The sequence below is a fragment of the Ciconia boyciana genome, chromosome 3, assembly GCF_034638445.1.
Source record: "Ciconia boyciana chromosome 3, ASM3463844v1, whole genome shotgun sequence".
Taxonomy (NCBI): domain Eukaryota; kingdom Metazoa; phylum Chordata; class Aves; order Ciconiiformes; family Ciconiidae; genus Ciconia; species Ciconia boyciana.
The window spans coordinates 5,874,913-5,891,086 of NC_132936.1; the positions used below are offsets into that span (position 1 = coordinate 5,874,913).

Below are 16,174 nucleotides of genomic sequence, written 5' to 3' on the forward strand. Positions count from 1 at the left end.
ATTTTATAATGCTAACATTAGAACAGAATTTATTTCAGCTAAATAAAACCTTTTAAAAGTTTCACATCTAGTTTAAACTGATCGTCCAGACTTCTTCTAGAGTCAACGGTGAAGGACAGGCACTCTTGGTGGAGAAATATGCACCTTATCTGAATGAGATCAGTTGCCATTTGGAAGTGCCTATTGACATTACAAGGAGCCCAGAGAGGTGTCTTAAACAAGCCACCTGGTTTGAGGTGGCTAGATTTGGTTAAGCTGAATCCTGTCTTGACAGACTTATTCTGGGCAACACAAGAAACCTATAGGAAAGGATGAACTGGATCCTAGGTGTCTCAGATCTTGAGTTAAGGCTTTAAACTGCATATATTCTCCTTGGTTCCATTACTACCAAAATCTGAAATTCCTCAGACCATGCAACAGCCATAAATCCTGCTTGCTATTTAAAAATGAAAAAGTATTTTAGCCGTCCAACTTGAATATTATTTTCCCAAAGGTTTTAAATCATCAGTTTCTTCCTGTAGAAACACAATTGGGACAATGATGTTTTTAGCATTTGAATGATCCTAGTTTGACTGTGAAAGTCATAGCACACTGACCTGGACAACAGGGGGAACATGAGTTTGTCACTTTGTTGTTGCAGAAAATTGTTGGTACCTGTAAGGCTCTGCTAGTAAGGCAATAGCATGTTCTCTGAGGCATTCTCCAGGCACAAAAGAGTAATCTCGCCCAGAAACTGGAAAGGAAGATTGGAGCAGTGGGGTGAGTAAAAGTATAACTATTGCAAAAGCACCCACAATGCCACAAAAATAAGACAAATCCTTAAACTCTCATATTTTCTCTCCCAGTCTTCACTTGCCCCAAAAGCTACAATATCCTTTCATGTTACTTATTGTTGATTAATGAAGTTTCAAGCTTCAGTAACAGAGTCCAATAATGTATTTCCTCTTATCAGTTTTCCCTCATATAAGCAACATCTCTGCCTGTCTGGCAGAGAGGAAGAACATGAAGTTTTATCCCAAAAGTTTTGTCTACTTTTGAATTCTTATCAAAGATACTTTCAGTCCCCTCATCACAAGAGGTCGTTTGTTTAATCCACCAGACTTGCTACTGAGATGTAGGCTTCAGGATGGTCAAATGATGAAAGGATAGAGTTTGTATGTCAGGGAAACAGTTAGTGATGGATTCACATCCTGGTTACAGTCCTGTAAACGCTAGTTGCCCACAGGCACCCCTTAAAGCACAGAGACAGGCACCCTCCATATGAAACATCATCCCACCCGCCTTCAGCTGGAGGTGACCTGCCCTTCACAGATCATAAGGAGAACCTATATAATCAGTTTAAAATAGACCCCCTAACTTACTCCTGTCTCTGGTGAGCCAGCTGACCAAACTGCTGGGGCTCTTTGAGGAAGGCGGTTAACACTCAGATTGGATGGGGAAGCTGTTCTTTGTAAACCACAGACCCGTGGCAGCCTTGGATTAGATGGACAAAGGGATTGAGTATTGAGTGCCGTGATAATGAAGACTGTGGACCAGATGGACCAAATCAGAAGAGACTCAGGTACTAAGGGAAGGGATCGTTGTGCTAACGTATACTAACAGGATAGCATATACACAGCCTTTACGACTGAGTGAGCACCCATGTTAGTCTATGACTCACTTTGTTCTGCCAGCTTTGCTGCAAGAGTGGCGACCTTTGGCAAAACATTAATAATAAAAAACAGAAGAATGATGTTATCTTAAATTGTGGCACCCAGCTGCTAAATTAATGTATGCCGAAACCCCAGGGTTTGCAAAGCCCACTGAAGCCAGTGGAAAGATTCCCATTGACCTCAGTGGGCTGTGAATCATTCTCAAATGGAAATGGAGCTCCAGTTCCAGTGGCTGTTCTCATCTCCATGCAGATTAGTCTCGGGACAGATCCCATATCAGCCATGGTGTTTGTTGGGTGACAAAGCTATTTCCTGCTGATAAGGTGAAGCATACCCTCATTGTACTCTGAAGTGGGGATGGGGTGAGTTCATCTAATCCCATTAGACATCTACATCTAAGCTGATCACCCTCTGCTTCTCTGGTACTCAATGGAGAGAAGTCAGCATTTCATCTGCAACTCATCACTCCAAAATGGACATCTAAAATAGGTCAGATGACTCACACTCTAAATGCCTGTTTCTTCCCATTGACAGTAAAGGGAGCCTGAGGTAATTTTCTCAGATTCAGACATTGACATGTGGTCGGAAGAATTTCACTCCAAGCATCTTCATTAGACAAGCTTCAAAAATGTTGTGGTTTTATATCTGATTGCTAAATCAAACAGCTAAGTCAACACAAGACCCTAGTGGAGACAGGTTCAGGTAAACCCAGTCGGCTTTGAGTTGTCTTTCATGAACTACAGAGCTTTGCCTCAGTAGGATTTTATATTAATAGCTTAAAAATATACCAAGTTTTTTCAGTGACAAGATAGCCTTTGATATACCCTGCTCTGGTTACATGTTCTGGATGACAGGTCCAAAATGGTCTCAGGTATATTCCAAAGATAATAATATTAAACGGACAAGAGGCTTCAAATTATTGCCATTAGTTTGTTCTCAGAAAGCTCTCATCCCACTGGTGAACAGTATAGGGTGAAATTCAGCAGCAAATTCAAACCTACATGTACACGTCTACAACAGAGTCTAGGCTCCCGTTATACATACTGGAGAACTAGTCAATACAGGCAATAGAGACTGGAAAGCAGTTCACCTGCCTAAATGTAGGTATCTACTTTAGAGTGACTTGAACTACACTCTAGGTTCTGTTGGCTGTAGAAAATCCCTCTCCAAACCAGAAATTTGGCCACCAGCTCCAATGTAGTCACTACACAAAGAAGATACCTAAAATTAGGTAATTGTAGTTGAATCCCATGCACTGGAAACTTCCCACTTGGTTGCCTAGTAATAACATCCATACCTGGACCATATCCTGACAGGATACAGTGTGATGAGATGTGCCATATCCTGGACCACTAGAACTATTATGTCAGGAGATAATGAACTAATACAGAGATAAAAAGAACCCAAAATAAGCTTTGAAGTAACAATTTCATTTTGAAGTGAAGTTTCCTGTGTACATACATATATATATGTTTTCTTAAAGCAACACTCTTCTAAATGGGCAGGAAAGTTTTTATACTTGTGGTTTTGTTCATACTGAGAATGAGAATATGCTGTGAAACTTCAACATTTGCCATGAAATGGAAATGCTGAGTTTCAGACAGCTCAAGTAAATTCGATAAAGCCCTGCACAGACAAAGTGCACAACATCTTTAGCACAACCAAAACCATAAACTGGCTCCACCAGGGGACATGTAAGTATGACTGCCAGTCTTTGTTGTGTCGGACTGATCCCCTTCCGCCAGATGTTTCTCAGATGATAGTCCAGACACACCAACATAAAGCTTCTCACGAAATTACCCAAAACATAACAGAGTCCTTGCGTATTTGAAAAGCTCTATTCACAAACACAGCTTCTAACTTGGCACTTATCCTCAAAATATTCATGATTGTCAGCAGCTATTAAAAACAAGAATAACAATGGCTATTTCCATAATAGCTGTATTTTGAAATCTCAGAGCACTTTGTGAACTTGACAGACTTATCTCAGATGTATGGACTCATATTATCTATTAGAGAATGCAGCTCCCTCTGGGGCAAGAACTGGACTTCTGTTCTCGAAAATTCTATAAAGAAATACAGATAAGGCATGAATACAGATCTCTGAAAATGGAGCCCAATTTGGATTTTCAGGTAGGCTGAATATGAGTTTTGCTCTCAGAATGTGCCTAGAAACTATACTTAACCTCTGAAAGAGTAGAATGATTTCTTTTTTAACAAGCAGCAGTAAGTAGGATTTCTCTCTTTTGCCCTAGAGAGATGGCATAAGGTTTCGAACTACTCCAATATCAGGCAAGGGAACTGGTGCAAGGAGATAGCATGGACTGCAGAATTGGCAGTGCAATAAGCAACATTAACTGCCTTTTGTGTTCCCATTGATACAGCCCCGAGACGGCACCTGGGACACCACGACTGTGTTCCAGTTTTCTGTTTAGACAAAAGAGTCCTCTGTGTTTTCTTTTCTTCCATCTCTAAAATGAGATGTCTCCTTTCTAATATCTCTGGGGAGAAGCCTGTCTAACAGAAATATGGTTTGGTTTGTTTCTGAGTGAACCACGACTACTCCAGGTAACTTTAGCTAGGGAGAAGTCTGTCGATGTGAACTTTGCCGCTTCTGGAATATAAGCTAAATGCAGGCACAGCAAATGACCCTCTGCAAAAACCCCAAGTGCTGTTTTTGTCTGCCGGGGAAAGAATGAAGTGTCTTCCTATAGCATGTCACAGGTTGGTCTTTGGGGAAGCACCACAAGCTAGTGGCTTGGGACAGTTCAGAGAAATCATGTGTGCCAGGTAAGTTTCTTCCTAGCCCCTTTCCTTGGAAAGTTCCTTCAATTCAGCATTATGGGAACTGTATTTTTCAGAGCAATGCTTGCTTGTGGGTTTCATCTGTGCTTAATTATAACATAGCCATTGCAAATATAATGCCTTTTGACTGATAAGTCACCCTAGTAATCATCCTACTCTAATGAGAAGTCCATACCACTCAGTGAAAGCCTCAATCACTTCTAACATGCTGTGTAACTGTCACTTACGCAAGACAAAATGATGGAAAAAAGGAGTATTTTGTACTTGCATTAATGGAATTCGCTTGAAGCCAGACTTACGCTGCAACATGCAGGGGAAAATCAATTCTGGAGAGAATTTTGGTATCAGATAAAATGCCCCTCGTGTTTTTCCATTATTAAAAGTATAACCTAAACTATTTTAGGATGCAATAATCTAAGCTGGAAGAAAAATACAAAAATAGGCTAGGAGGGACCTGATGTGTTTAGCTGGGGAAAAGGCTGCAAACACAAAAAGCTTTGGTTTCTCCTTTTCCATAATTTTCAATAATTTTCAATCTTGTCAGCATGAATAATATAGTTGGTTTTTGCTGTGATCATGAAGGAGCTGCAGAATACATAACAAAGTTGAAAAACAGCTGAAAAACCATTTATCTGTTTTGTTTTCAGTTGAGACACTCCTCCTAACTGCAGAAAAGTAACCAAGCTGACTATAATTCCGTAAGCCACATCTGATCAGCATATAGTTTAGGTTTTGGAGTGAATTTTTAAGAAAACTTATGAAATAAAAAAAATAATGCTACTTGTATGTTACAGTCAGACAAAATATCTTTTTATGTAGTCAGAAGAAATATCTTTTTTGCAGCCCAGAACAGAAGTCCTAACTCTGAGGTTTCTTGTTCTGCATGTACCCATTTAGTCTCTCCTACTGAGGACTTTAGTGGTTAGTGGACTAAGCTTGCAGATAGAAGCTTCTCAGGAAATTACGGAGGTACATTTGGATGGGAGTCATCTAAGTTAGTCTACATCCCCTTTACACACTACAACATGTATTTCCAGGTGAAAGTCTCGTCTTCTTTTAAAATAGACATCTAAAGGTCAGATGCACATGAAAGGTGCCTACTTCTCTTTCATCCATACAAAGGGCCTTAGGTGTCTAGTTTAAAGGAAGCCCTACGGAAGGGTAGATAGGTGAGGAAATACATTATTCTAAGAATAGGCAAAAGAGGAGAAAAGGTGTATTCAGTTCTGATTGGCCCGGTTTTGTTTTATTTTGTAGCAATTGTGATTCTAGATGACTTCACTGGTACTAGAGGTTTTCACCTGATTTAGTAAGGAACTTAATCTTCTCTGGTCATTCCGTCTGTTTGTTTCTCTGCCTTGCTCTCTGTCCTGGGAATTTGTCCCTGGCCCATGCTAACTCCTAAACTGCTCCTGGAAATTGCTTAGGAGAGTTTTCGTTTGCCTGGATCCAAGCCAGGCCAGTACCTTGTTGACGATACAGATGGATTGAGTTCTACTGCCCTGTGCAGGTGTCTGTCACTGTTTCATTTGTTGGTGTAGCCTGGCAGATAGAGAGAGATGGATGGATAATTTCCAAATGGCAGCTGGGATCTAACCACCCAGTTTTGGTGGGTAAGAGAAATTCACAATAGGGCATGACCAGATCACACCAAAAGGCCTCCAATCAGCAAAAAAAGCCCTGCCACATGCAAAAACCATGTCAAGAGCAGCTAAACAATCAAATAATATCCAGTCAAAAGCAAGCAGAACATTCTCCATTTTGAACGAGGTGCCTTAGCCATCAAGTTCTGTTTATCATTTTTTCAGGTTGGTCTTCAATCTTTGTGCCCGTAAAGAAACTTTTCCATAAATAAATCATGTGTAGTTTACTTTATCTGGTGTGGATGTTTTATTTTAAGTTATTTTAAGTCCATTAGGGATATATAAAAACTAAATAAAGGAACTTTTTATTGTAATTCATGTTCAGCCAACTGAATTGAGCCTGCAGCCAATGTTATCAACGGAGCCTACAGAGAGATTAGCTGACCAAATGTAGCAGGTAGACTGCATTGCCTAAATAAAAGTGTCAAGCCGTTTGAGATGCCCTGATTTATCTTGCCTGGTCTACAGATGCTCTTTCAGAAAGGCTCATTTTCCTATCGTATCTGTCATATCTGCCAGCCCACACAGATGTGTCACATGCCCTATGGCACCTCGAATGTTGAGGCAACTGAACCATGTCTGTAGTGGCTGATCAGCTTAATTACTCCCTAGGGTCTACCGTCTATAACAGGAGCTTAAACATCTGCTGCACCTGTAGACACATGTGGTGCAGGTCTCTTAATCTGTAGCTCAATCTCATTTTAAGGACTTGAGTCAGTTCATAGATGGACTTCCAGCACCATTTTAAATGCTCTGTGATACGGGAGACACCCTCACAGGGCTGGCCGATCTGACACAATTCGGATACCTGCTCTTTCTAGACCAGCAGCAGAAGAACCAGTAGGGTACCCTAGGGCTTCTCAAACAGCCCAAGGCGCCTACCTATGTGCAGGTAACTGGACTGAGCCTCATGTCTTAATCATAACCTGAACTCCACCAAGAAAGCAGGTTGCTTCTTGTCTGTACAACACGTGTTTCTGTCTTACATGCTCCACTGAAGAAAACTTCACACAGATGGTAAATCATTAAATTCCTCCCATTAAGCAAATATACTTTCCTTCAGCTGTGGGTTACCCAGCAACTGACAATTTGGCAGCGATACACTTATTTTTGTGATTAACCTTGTGAATCCACAGGCACTTGCTTTCCCAAACAGCTGACCTTTTCCTACAATATTATTTTTGACAACTGATGGCTCATTACTCTCTGTTAAACTGTCAGTATTTTAATGTTCAGTTTTCCAATTATTATCGAAGGCAGAGGCACCAATATCCTATATTAAGATTTACTCACACTTTCCACAATAAAGTCTTGCTATGCTGGAACTGTCAAGCTGAAATTACCTTTGCCACATTTGTTTCACATTGATATTTTTTCAGGAAGGTTCAATAAAAAAATGCAGTCATTTCCAAGACCAATGTTAAGAAATATTTTGTGTATGTAAAATAATAAAAAAAAGAGACAATCAGTCGTACACTGTTGCTGAAAAACTCTAGCATTTCTGTGCTTTGAAGCAGGAACCTGAAATCGAACCACACATGTAACCCTGGGGACAATGTTGTGTCTTTGGCTGTTTTCATTATGTTCTCCCAAGCATGACACAGCTCTGAGCCCCTGGAAAAATGAGTTTATACGTGCTCAGGAGAGACTTAGTTTGACAGCTGTATTGTCCAGTGTGACAAGGAGCTCCTCCTAGCACAGCTCCTTTTCCCACCATCCCTTGGATCATTAGCCATATCCACCCTGGGGTCACTGCAGCTAAGCAAGGCCTTCCCTGTAAAGATTTCTCCAAGAAGCTGCAGGTCACCAAAGTGACGGTCAGTGATACAGAGAGCAGAAGGAATTGCTGGAGTCCCTACCATGCAAAGAAAGGTGCGAACAGAGTCGAATGAAGATTTCTGAAAAATGAGGATAAGACGGGGAGTGAAAAGGTTTAGGAGAGGAAGAACAGGGAAAGAGAGCAGAAGGAAAGATGGGAATGTGGGGAATGCAAAAAGAAACCTGGTAGGTAGAAAAAAGGGACAGAAGACTGCAAAAGAATAGAAATAAGAGCAGAGGGAAGTGCAGATTCTGCGATGTTTCTTGCAGAACATGGGCAAGAGATGAAGGGAATGTAGCATGTATTTAAGACACAGGACCTCCAGGACTACCTCCCTTCTAGGGAAACAGCTGTGACCAGGACTGCATGACAGAAATATTTGGTATCATTTCTTGTTCCTCTCTCAAACTGCAACAAAGCCCACAACCCAGAAATTTTGGCTAATTGTTCAGATCAAAACAGGAAACAACATTTAGTTTTTAGTATGTTCTTCCTGCATACGTTCAAAAACAGCAACTTCGGTATCAGACTGGTGTCTAAGTGTGGCTTTATAAAAAGCAATCCTTTGATTCAGGAGTTCTCAGATTGGTGTCCCTGCTGGCAGAGATTCTCTGTCCCTCACATCAGAAAGGCACAAGAGAACTGCAAGGAGAGAGAAAGACCAAATTCACCATAGAATGGACCATGCTCAATTTACCAGAGAAAGGGCCATGTATTTCCAGGTTTTCCTAGGTTCTACCTTGGATATATTTGTCTCCTGATTTAGGGAAATGCTGTGTATGGCAATCAATCAAACTGTTTCCAATTACTAAGAGCTGTACTTACATAATAGCACTGCACTGTTCAATTCAAGCAATGTGAAGAACTTGAAACACTTCACAAATAACAGTGATCAACACAAACCTGCACAAAAAATCAGGAGTGGAAATCAAACTTCCTGGCTCCTATGCCCTAACCATAAGATTGAATTTCTTCCCTAGTCATAGTTTCAATAAGTTCAAGGTGAACTTAATGACAAGGAGATCAGCTTGGGGCAGAAAGTATTGAAGAGAAGAGTGTGCTGGGGACTTCGTGTGACTCTTTCAGTCCCCAGCTGCATCTCTCCATGGGTGTTTGGTGTTAGAAGGCTCTGTCCCTAAGTGTTGCTCAGTTCTTTGTCAATGGCTAGCTCTTCACTGATGTGTTTTCTTCTCTTCCCTCTGGAACAGACTTTAGTGAAGCTGTTTGCAAAAAAAAAAAAAAAAAAAGGAAGAGTCAGTGGCAGTGTGAAAAAGAGAAAAACAACAACCCAGCAGGTTGTACAATAAAAGAAGCCCTTTAGTTACTAAGCCTTGGTTTGTTATTGCAATGTTCTGGCTTTTAAAAAGCTCTCAGTTGTACCTCACAGTCCTAATACAGCTGATACAGTGTTGACCAACCCTTCTAGAGAGATATTTTCTTTCTTTACATTAGCCGATCAATGAATGATTCCATTCCCAACTCATCCCGCCTGTTTCTACGCTTTTACAGCTGGATTTGTATTCAGCTACCACTTTTCCTGCTCTAATTGCCAGACCATAACTGCTCTTACATTATTTTCCTGGGAACAATTCTCTGACTCTCCCTGGTCTAAAAGTGACATTATCTTTTATCCCTGGGGTTTCAGGCTTTTTGCTCAAATAAGATATTTCCAGCTTGATTTTTTGTTACGTGCCAAACCCCCAAAGGTTTAGCTGAAATTACTAGGAGCAGTGGATGTCTGTGGCCAGATGACAATCTGAAAGAGTCGACAGATGACCATATTTGTCTTAAGATTTTAAACAGTACGTTGTAATGCCTAGGAAGGACTTGTATTGCCATCTGCAAGCATTTACAAATGACAGGTTCTGCCGGTATCTGTGTGAGTGATAATGACACACAGCCACTAACAGAAATGGAATCAGGAGCATGAAATATGAAGTGGCATGTGCAACTGCTGCAATAATAGTATTTATACAGCAGCAGCACTCAGAGACTGTAATCAGGCTGTGCTCCACTAAGCAAGGTACTATGCAAACAGATAGAGAGGCAGAGGGCCACACGTATTCCACCTTATTTTAGTCTGATAGCCAAAACTTGCATATTAGGAGTGTAATTTCCATAGGTTTTTCCATAATCAAGACAGACACACTCTAAAAGGTGATGCAGTCTAGCTGATCTCTAGTAGAGTACCTCACCTCTGCTCTCCCTGTACAGCAATGGTTTTCAACCTTCTTCAGCTTGCAGAAGCCTTACTGCTCCCTCTTGGAGGTAGAGAGCCCTGGCTGGCAAACTGAAGCATACTGATGTAAGATGTCACGAAATTACTGTCACAGGCCCTTCCAACGTACAGCATTAGATACAAGAGGATAAAAAACACTGCTCTAGAAGCAGCCTAGAGTGACTGCACTCTCAAATTACACGTTTCAGGTCAATACCTTATGTTAGTTGAGATAAATCTGGGGCACCTTTCTGGCCCCACAGAGATGTCAAAAATCCACACTTCAAATAATTACATTTTATTGGGGATACTTCACTTTCTCATAGTGTCTGATATCTTCCATATTGTTTTTCAAAATTTATTATCTTCCATAAATACAAGATACATATTTGGCTGTTAATCAGCACACACAAAGTTTCAGTACAAATCAATGTCTGATTTTTATCTTGCAGACATAAAGCTGTAGGTTGATGGGTTGTTTTTTCTCAAAGTACGTTTTTCAAAAACATAATATCTCATATGCATTTTCCTGTTTCTGTCACTGCTGTCTAGGAAATCAATGGAACATTCATTGGCCAAGACACACACATGCACTGATAATCATAAATGAAGCTCATAAAGACTTTCGGCTATTAATAATAAGTGGCAACTCCTCCTCCAGTTAACAGTGGATCTGAAGATGCCCTCTTTCTCTTAGATTTATCACAGAGTTAGAAAGCAGAGATGCAGGAATCACAGATTCCTTACAAAATATTTTCCACAACTCTTTTTTTTTTTTCATGCTGGACTGTGGGTACAAGCACTGTTGCAGGCAGATTTCTATCACTCCACTGCAAGCTGATATTGCAGAACATAGTTTTGTGCAATGGGTGTGGAAAGGCAGCTTCATCGTTCCCCAGACTCTCTTTCCACAGGTCAGATTTATTCTTTAGCCAGAAATAATAGGACTAGGCTGAGAGTTATAGTTTGTTACTTTAAGAAAAACTGGAAATATTCACTTTCAAGGAAAAAGTCTTGTCATTTATAGCTTTGTAAAGTTTGCACAGAGTTTTGCTGTGGGTTTTTTTGTGGGGGAAATATTTTTCAAATAAGATTGTTTAAAAGTTCATGCTTTAAGAAAGAAAGAATGGAAACAGCTATTAATCCCCTTCCAGTGAGAATATACGAGAAACTAGAACATTCCCAATTAAGTTCTTCTTATCCTCATTTTCTGCATTTCCTCAGATGCAGACCCAGGTTACAAGAAACACCAGCTGTCTGAGTTGTGACATCCTTTTCAGCTGTCAACCCCTGCTCTTTTAAAATGCAAATTTGGAACTAGCTTGGGGGGGGCGGGGGGAAGATTCAGCAAATGGCTGAGACACAAATCACTACAAGAAATCAACATGTACATCACTGAGAATTCAGACATGACTCACAGCCAAAAAATAAATCCTATTCACAAAGGATTTCTTGCAGTTTAGTCTCTTTAAAACAGCTGGGTTTTGTGCATTTTGAAAGTCACCTATGAAATGAAATAACAAATGTGTGGGATATTACCTTTCCATTAGCTTTGATAACTACAACTGAGATGATGTATTTTTCCTCCTTAATTTCTACTTGAAATTCAGATATTATCTGCCCCCCTTTCCACAAGAGATGTTCTGGACCAGCTGAACAGGGACAGAATTATTTGTAATCTCTCGTGTATTTTCAGGGTCTTATATTGCAGAGCCTTTCTCAGCACCTCCATGGAGCAAACTTGTGGCCGCAGAGCCCTCTTGTGGAGAATCAGCCGAACCTGGCAGGAGGAGGCTGTTGTGTTCCTTTTATTTTTGCATAGGAGGAACAAGAAGAAGGGCGTCCTGTGGATTGCTGTGGCAGGAAAAAGTCCAGGCAAGACATCCTGCTCACCCCAGCATCTGCTTCACCCAGCCTGGAGTATCAACAAGTCTTCTTACCCCGAGAGCTGAAACACAGAAGCCAATATTCCTCCCATCTTTGCCTAATTTAATACTCACAGTTAGGAGAGTTTTGACAATGCTCCCGCCAAGAGGTTTTGCCACTTCTGTTTGAAAATATAACTATGCCATCTGTGTTTCACAAACTGAACCAATGTTTCTACCTGTAAAGGCAGGAGAAAGATGGGTATTTCAGTTATTCATTCTAACTGTCCTGGAGTTTCATGTTGTCTTCTGTTCAAAGGGGACTGCAACCCTGCATTTAGGAAAGGCCACTTTATTTTAAAAAGAAAGGCTCCTAGAATAAAGGCTACCAGCATACCTGTATGTACAAGAAAATCACTCTGCCTAGTATGCACCTGGCTAGCATTCACAGAAGGCAGAAAAGTACAGTAGAGAAACTTAGAAGTAAGCACACATTTAGCTTTGGATGGTACTGCCTTTCTCTACCCTCTTTTAGCTTTCTAGCTGTTGACATTTCTGTGCATATAAAACAATTTTTTTTGCAAACGATGATTGGCTACGTGCCAAAGTTAGCAGGGATTTGATTGAATTTTAACTGGATAGAGAAGGTTACACCTTGTCTTTGCCTTTATTTAATATCCATGCATGTTTTGATCAGACCTAATCAAACATCGCTGCATGTTAAACATGTTACACTTTAATACAACCCAAAGCAGTACTGAAGTGACCTACATACACAATGCCTGCCTGTTGATAAAAAAAAATAAATGGGTGCTGCTGCATGTATGTCAGGAAGCAAAGCACTGAAGTGAAGACCTGTAATTAGGTCCTTACATGCTTTTTATGGGGGGAAGGAAGAAGATAGGGAATATGGGAAATTCCTCTTATTGGAATGGCTGAATGTGCCACTTTCTTCTGGAGGAACAATTAATGAGTACAGAGCCTGTAAAATAAGAACTGGAAATCCTCTAGCAGTGGAGGACCTGGGATCACAACCTAGGGGTGGTGATAAAATACTGTCAGGGTGTTGCGCAGGCTGGCTGCTCGCTCAGGACCGGGGTGCTGGGAGCAGAGGGGATCCCTGGGCTGGCAGGACAAGGACCTTGCCAGCCAGGGTCTGTCCCTCTGCCCCCAGCAAGGGAAGAGGGCAGGCCCGGGGGTGGCTGCCTGGATCAAGGAAGAGCTCAGATCGCCAAACAGTGATGGGGCAGGTCCAAGGTTAGGTTGGGAACACAAGCCAGCAAGTCATGGTCAGGATCAGGCGCCATGAGAGTAGCCAGGGTCAGGCACAGCTCAGCAATAGATGGGGCAAGTCCATGGGGCTGAGGCAGCCCTGAGGCCAGGCCAGGCAGCCAGCCCACGGGTCGGGGTCAGGGTCCATGTTAGTGGGTCCATGGCCAGGCACAGTCAGCGCTGTGACGCCACAGGGCTGTAGCTCAGGCAGGAGCCAAACACAGAACTTGTTGTTTGCATAATTCATATCTTAAGAGTCTATTCATTATTATTTGAGATATAATTTTTCAGAAAAAAGAAATAATAATTAATTGAAATTGTTTTACACACACTTAGTTTCCCCCATTTTCCTGGTGGTGTGCTCACCCTTCCCCTGCTCCTCCTAAGGCAAGTAATTTCATTCTGGGGTTGTGGGGGGTGTTATGGCAAACTGTCCTTTGCCCAGAGGAAAGCTCCCTGCACATACAAATTTGCATGAGTTAAGCCTGGGAATATTTACCTTTTCTAGAGATTTTATACCCATGTTTGCAGAAATTGTAAGCCTTTAACTTTTTAAAGAAAAAACAGGACTGGGAATCTGAACCAGATCAAGCTTAAGCCCAATCAGCTTTGAAAATGAACTTAGCATACGCACCTGAATGACGATTTTCTGATCCAGCATAACCATTTCATTTGCAGTTTGTAACCACTCTAGATGTAGGGAGCCATGTTATCACAAAAAACGGGAAAGAAGCAACAAGCTATGGTATATGCCCTCACTATGCCCTCACTAACATTGAGAACAGTTCATTTGGTGTGAAAAAGCATGTGGTGCCGATATGGACCTTAGAAGACTGGTCTTATATCATAGGAGACAGTCCAATTACATTTCAGAAAAAACATAGACCCTTGAAGTACACTGTGTCAGGAAAAGTAACAAATAGGCATGTTTCCAGTCTATGGACCACAAGGTGGATACTCGCCTTAATGAACTGGGGAATTACCATGAATTAAGGACAGATTCTGTCACTCACAGCTTATGGACTGTTAAGTATGGGGGGTGAACATGAATATCAACTACCACAGGAAGAAGAAACCAGCAACATCAACATCATAGTCTTCGTAATGAAGGACTTGAGGATGACAATTTCAGTGTTATCCTCCTCACAGTCAAAAACTTCTGACTTTAATACCCGGAGAAACAATGAAAGGGTGAGTGTAACAGTAAGAAAAAGTGATAGAAACTAAGGGCATGTTTTACAGTTTTAATTGCATTACTATTATTGAGATTTCTTCTCCACAGAAGTATTCTAAGTGCAATCTTATTATTTCTTTTTTTCCTAATAATTAGATCTAGACTAATAATGATTCTTGAATTAGACTGTTAAGATATCAATTGTGCTAACAAATTCTTATCTTGATATATAGATATAAGGTGTGCTGCTTCTTTGCCCATAAACAAGACTTTGAGCTATTGCACCAGCTATTGCACCAGCTATTGCAATGATCCATACTATGTGTACATATATACATATATATAATATGCACATATATATGTAGATATGTATGTATACCCATTCCATTAGCAGAATCCCACAGTGATCAGGCAGTGAGGAGGAACAGGATCAGGCCATCCACACCATTCATATTTGTGCGAGTGCTTTGTGCTTTCTGTCCACGTTTATCTGTGTGGCTGACCACGTGTGTATATGCATACTTAGATATGTATATATATATTTGTGTACTGGGTGTATGAATGCGTGAGTGCCTTTTGGGAGTACATGCTCAGCCTTGTTACTGGCTGGATCAGGGAGCATGGAGCTGCAGCAGCCTCCCATGCAGTGGACTACTGGGTTCAGCAAACCCTAGCACTTTTCTCCCAGGCCTTGCATGAGGGATTTACTGCGTACTTACTTTGTTATAAGGGACTGTGAGTTTTTGGTAGCACCTGAGGGCTCATCAGACTGGTTGAGAACAATCTCTTCAGGGTAAATACAACCAATGTTACACTCATTACTGGTTTACTTCTTATTTCAGTTTACCTTCCTTTGCTGTCATTTCTCTCAAGAGCCCCAGAGCATGGGTAGTCGAGCAGTAAACAAGGAACAAAAAATAGCAAAAAAGGAACAAAATCTCCTATCGCTCTGTGAGACGGCCATCAGCATCTGCACTGGCTCTGGCTGGGATGGAGTTAACTTTCCTCACAGCAGCTCGCATGGTGCTGTGTTTTACATTTGTAACTAAACAGTGTTAATAACCCACAAGGTAGTCATACTGTATAGAATGAGCCTCTATCATTTGGATCAAACTCCTTTGGGAAGTTTGGGTCACCTGTCCCGGCTCTGTCCCCTCCCATCCTCCTGCCCCCCCCAGCCTACGCCCTGGGGGGGCAAAGTGAGAAACTGTGAACCCGTGATGTTGTGCAAACACTGTTCAGCCAAAATACTGGTGCATTATCAACGTTGTTTTGGTCACAAATACAAAATGCAGCACCACACTGGCTGCTATGAAGCAAATTAACTCTCGCAGCCAGACCCAGTACAATAATTTACTTCACTTTCTGTGAAACCCTTTGGGCCTAATGATAACAATGACTTTGTTTTTCCCTCAGTTTATAAGCTGAGTTGGCAAGGACCTGGCACAGAGGGGCAAGTAAGAGTGGGGCAAAGCAGTCTTTAAGCCCCGAGAGGGGCTTAAATTCACTGACCAGGAAACCCCTCCTTCTGTATGTCCTTCAGGAAAGCAGTACACTAATATCTGAGCTCAGACACTCACCAACACACTCTGAAGTTCACTCCTGAAGCCATCTCTGAGGGATTGTCCATGGTATCTATGGAAACAGCGGCCTCAGTAAACTGGAGACCTCGCGGCTCCCCCTCCTCCCCCAGCAAACACGTCCTCAGACCTGCTCTGCAACAGCC

General features: G+C 41.4%; 1 long non-coding RNA gene across 1 annotated transcript; it reads right to left on the reverse strand.

The window, feature by feature from the left end:
* Positions 1 to 8,967: 8,967 nt before the first annotated feature.
* LOC140650250 (uncharacterized) lies at positions 8,968 to 16,066 on the reverse strand. The gene is made up of 3 exons (XR_012041905.1): positions 16,029 to 16,066; positions 12,138 to 12,241; positions 8,968 to 9,139 (listed from the first exon to the last, which is right to left on the reverse strand). It is a non-coding gene; the product is annotated as an uncharacterized lncRNA (long non-coding RNA).
* Positions 16,067 to 16,174: the final 108 nt, after the last annotated feature.